The sequence below is a fragment of the Ixodes scapularis genome, unplaced genomic scaffold (assembly GCF_016920785.2).
Source record: "Ixodes scapularis isolate PalLabHiFi unplaced genomic scaffold, ASM1692078v2 ptg001315l_1__unscaffolded, whole genome shotgun sequence".
NCBI lineage: Eukaryota > Metazoa > Arthropoda > Arachnida > Ixodida > Ixodidae > Ixodes > Ixodes scapularis.
Window position 1 is genome coordinate 9,571 of NW_024610137.1, and position 4,785 is coordinate 14,355.

Here is a 4,785-nt window from a genome sequence, read left to right on the forward strand (position 1 = left end):
GCAATATACCTCTGTCTTGACCCACACTTGGGTATAGTTTCCCGGCAGCACTGTTAGCGTGACGTCTCCAGCCAAGCTCATCTTGTTATGGTGCGTTACCTAACCACTCGTTGGGCTCGGTGGTGGGCGGTGCACCGCGGATTCCGAACACTGTTTGCCCTTCTATGGCGCCCCACCCCTCTAAACCCCGTTCAGGGCACGCCCTTAAAAGGCGTTGCCTTGAACAGAAAACCATTGACAAAGATTCCGAGGTAGGATCCTTTACAAAGTTTTTTGTTGTTCACTCTCTCGATGAGCACAAGAGAGTTGCAAAGATGTCACCCTTCATTGTAGCCAAAGTTCTAGAGCATCTTGTAGGGTTTTCCTACAGGGCAAAAAAACTGTACTCTGGAGGCCTACTTGTGGAGGTAAACACAAAAAAAAGAAAAACAAAGCGAAGCACTCCTTAACCTGACCACCATTGTTGACGTAAAGGTGTCGGTGAGTCGTCACCGCACACTTAACACCATTCGTGGAGTCCTCTCTGAGGACGACTTTTTGGACACAAGCGAAGAAGAACTCCTCGAGGGACTAAAAGTTCCGGCGTTGTCGCTGTTAAACGCATAATGTTTCGGAAAAAGGTTGAACAGGCTCTTTCTAAACATATTATTCTTACTTTTGAAAAACACACACTCCCAGAGATCGTCAAGGAAGGATACTTGAACTGCCGCATTCGCCCTTACGTCCCCAACCCCCAGCGGTGCTTCCGTTGACAGCGTTTTGGTCATGGAGCACGCAGCTGCCGAGGGAAGGAGACGTGTGCAAAGTGTGGGACTCAGGGCCATGTTTCTGAGGTTTGTGAGGAGGCTGTGGCCCACTGTGTTAATTGCGGTGGACCACACCCCGCTTATTATCGTACCTGTCCCTCATGGAAACAAGAAAAAGACACCCTTACCATTAAAGTGAAGGAGAACATTTCGTATTCGGAAGCGAAAAAACGATTCTCCTTTGTGTCAAAGGGGAGTTTTGCCGACGTGGTGAGCAGGGGCCCTGCACCACGCTCGGAGTCGAGGGCCACCCAGGTCACTCCCGAGATCTTGGCGGTCGACCTCAAGGCCCCAGCTCACCGACAGGGGCAGCAGGAGCTTCCCCCAGCCCCTGGTGGTGGCACGCGTGCTGCTCCTCCATCCAAGGACAGGCCGGCAGCAGCCGCGCCTTTCCCCTCTCCTAGATCCCCTCCTAGGGAGGAGCGAGCTTCTCGCTCCTGCTCGGTGGAGGGGGTCCCCCCTACCGAAGGAGCAGCATGGTACCCATGCAGCTCCTGTGAAAGCAGGTGTTAAGACGAGCTTGGGTGACCCCTCGCCCAGTTTGTCCGCCACTCCTCCATCCGGTCGTGGCTGGGGTTTTCCCCCGCGCATGCCAGGCCGGACCAGCTCCGTCATACTCCATCCATCGGACACTTCCCAGGACATAAAGATACCAACTGATGCTGACAGTCAGTCTACTCCTGGGTCCGACCAGGATGGTATGGAATGGGAGACAGCTTCTCGTACATCTAAAAAGAAGCAGCCTGTAGTAGCGCCCAAGTGTTGACCCCAATAGCTGCCGTATTGTGGTCCCATATTCCACCTAGCTCGAGTTGGCTCTCGATAGCTTTATTTATTTTGCTAGGTTTTATCTCCTGATATTTACATATTTAAACACTTTTTTAATAGATGGCGAAGTTCCATTTTAAGCAATGGAACTATCGCGGTATTTTAAGAAATATTGATGATGTCAATCATTTCATGGATGAGCTTCGACCCATCGCTCTTGCCTTGCAAGAAACCCATCTTCACTCTAATTCTTTTAACATTTTAAGGCACCATCAGGTTTTCAGGAAAGACCGTCCCGCTTCCACTCCTTCAGGTGGTGTTGCAGTAGTTGTGCAGAGTGGAGTCGCTTGCTCTCAAGTTCCACTCCGCACACCTCTGGAGGCTGTTGCAGTGCGTCTCCTCGCGGACCACCTTGTGACGCTTGTTTCTTTATACTTACCACCAAATATTCCTTTGAATATTCTAGAGCTGCAGGGACTTGTAGAACAGCTTCCTCAACCATTTTTAATTTTAGGTGATTTTAACGCTCATCATCCCATGTGAGGTAGTACCCGTCAGGATTCCCGTGGTGGTGTAATTGAACGACTTTTATTGTCTTCTGGGCTGTGCCGTCTTAAAGGGAGAGAGCCAACTTTTTTTAGTGCGGCACACAACTCATTCACATCCATTGACCTTTCAATTGCTTCACCTTCATTACTTTCTTGCTTCTCTTGGAAGGTTTTTCATAACCCTTTTGGAAGTGATCATTATCCAGTTGTTTTAGAAAGTACCGTTCCATTGTCTAATCTTTTAAAGCGGGTTCCTAGGAGGAAGTTAGACAAGGCAGACGGGGCAATTTTTAATGTTCACTCCACTTTATACCCTTCGCTTCTTTCTTCTATGTCCCCCGAGAACGCTACACTTTATGTTACTGAGCGGATACTAAAGGCTGCTCAGCAGTCCATTCCCCAAACATCTGGTAATATACCCAAAAAATGTAAACCTTGGTGGAATAAGGAGTGTGCCACAACCCTGGCGAACCAAAATAGGGCGTGGGGCAGATTTCGCAGATACCCCACTTCAAGCAACCTTGTTGAGTTCGAGCGACGAAAAGACAAGGCTCGTTGGACTAGGAAGTGGGCAAAGCGGAAGTCGTGGATTAAGTATATCTCTTCTTTAACCAGCTTTGTCCCAGCCAAGGAGGCATGGGACAGATACAGGAAAGTAAATGGGGATTACAGGTGCTTTGCAATTCCAAAGTTTAATGCTCCTTCTTCGTCACTAAAAGATATTGGTAACATACTCGGGTAACATTTTTATAATTCATCTAATTCGGCCAATTACAGTGTTACCTTGGGACAGTTAAAAGCTCGCGTGAAGCGACAAAGGCTTGCAATGTCAGGAGAAAACTCAGCATCGTATAAGCAGCCATTTACGCGATGCGAGATTGAGATGATTGAGATTGAGGCTCTTAATGTGACAAAGCTCTCTGCCCCTGGTCTCGATGGAATTCATTATGAAATGCTTCGCCGCCTCTCTCCAGAATTTCTTGAAAACCTCCTCCTGTTTCTTAATCTTTTGTGAAAAAAGGCATGTTTCCCTCAGGCTTGGAAACACGCACATATCATCTTCCTCCTAAAGCCTAACAAAGACCCTCACAACCATCAAGATGTCGCCCAACTGCACTCACAAGCTGCCATGGGAAAACATATGAAAGGCTTATAAACACGCGACTGGTCTACATGTTAGAAACCCAAAGGGACTTTGATAACTATCAATGTGAATTCCGCCAAGGTCGATCTGCCCTTGACCACTTAGTTTGCCTGGAAACTGTGATACGTGAGGCATTTGTAAACAGGCAGCAGTGTGTTGCGTTTTTTTTTTTTTTGACTTAGAAAGGGCATATGGCAGAGCGTGGAGGTAAGGGATTCTCCGAAACCTGTATGCCTGTAATATCCGGGGCCGTATGTTTCGACGCATAAAGGAATATCTGACAGACAGGACTTTCCAAGTTCGCCTCGGCTCAGTCCTATCTGATTCCTTTGTTTAAGAAAATGGAGTCCCTCAAGGGGGTGTTTTAAGTGTGCCTCTGTTTTTGCTAACAATGAATTCACTCGCACGACTGCTGCCACTCCCTATTTCATATTCTCTTTATGCTGATGATATACAGATTTTATCATCGTCCTGTAACTTTTCTAGTTGTGAGCGCCAGTTGCAGTTAGCCATAAACAAGTTGTCCAAGTGGGCCGACGAAAATGGGTTCAAGTTCTCTGCTTCAGAAACGGTCTGCGTTCTTTTTTCTTTGCGACGCGGGCTGTCTTTGGATGCCTCCCTGAAATTAAAGGGAATACCTATTCCAGTTAGAAAGGAGCACCGATTTCTTGGTGTAATATTTGATAAAAAGCTTCACCTTATTTCCCACCTTAAAGCTCTGAAGCAAAAATGTCTTCAGTCCACAAACCTTTTGAAAGTTTTATCTCACAAGCCTTGGGGGTCTGATAGAAAATGTATCCTGCAGTTATACAACGCCCTTGTAGGATCCCGTCTTGACTACGGTGCAGTAGTGTATGAATCGGCTCGGCCTTCTGCCCTTAAAGTGTTGGACCCAGTTCACCATCTCGGCTTGCGACTGGCAACAGGAGCCTTTCGGACGTCGCCCGTCCTCAGTTTGTATGCAAAGCCCAATGAGCTGTCCCTGAACAAACGACGTACAGATCTTAGTCTAACATATGCTTACAAGATTCTGGTTGACCCCCAGCCTTCGACGTACTCTTCGCTTAAGGGGTCAAGGTGTTTTTGCCTTTTTGAAAATAAACCAAGCATTGTGACTCCGTTAAGCTTCCGTATTGAACATCTTCGCACTTCTCTGCACCTTCCTCTGGACCAGGTCGGCCTCGTTAGGAAAGTCAACGGTATTCCACCTTGGAAAGCACAGCGAGTTGAATCTGACTGGCCTCTTGCGAAGTTCAACTAGCACGGCATTTCCCATGCTGTAATTAAGCAAGAGTTTCGTGAACTGCAAACTAAGTATGATGGTTACCTTCATGCTTATACAGAGGGTGCCGAGACCTATTCCTTTGTCGGTTTCGCTGTGTATTCAGAACGCTTCTCCAAGGTTCAACGACTCGATTGTGTCGCCAGCATTTTTACGGCGGAGCTCTATGCGGTATCAATGGCGATCGAATGCATTATCAATCAAATACGGAGGGCGGTCCGGTTTGTTGACTCTCAA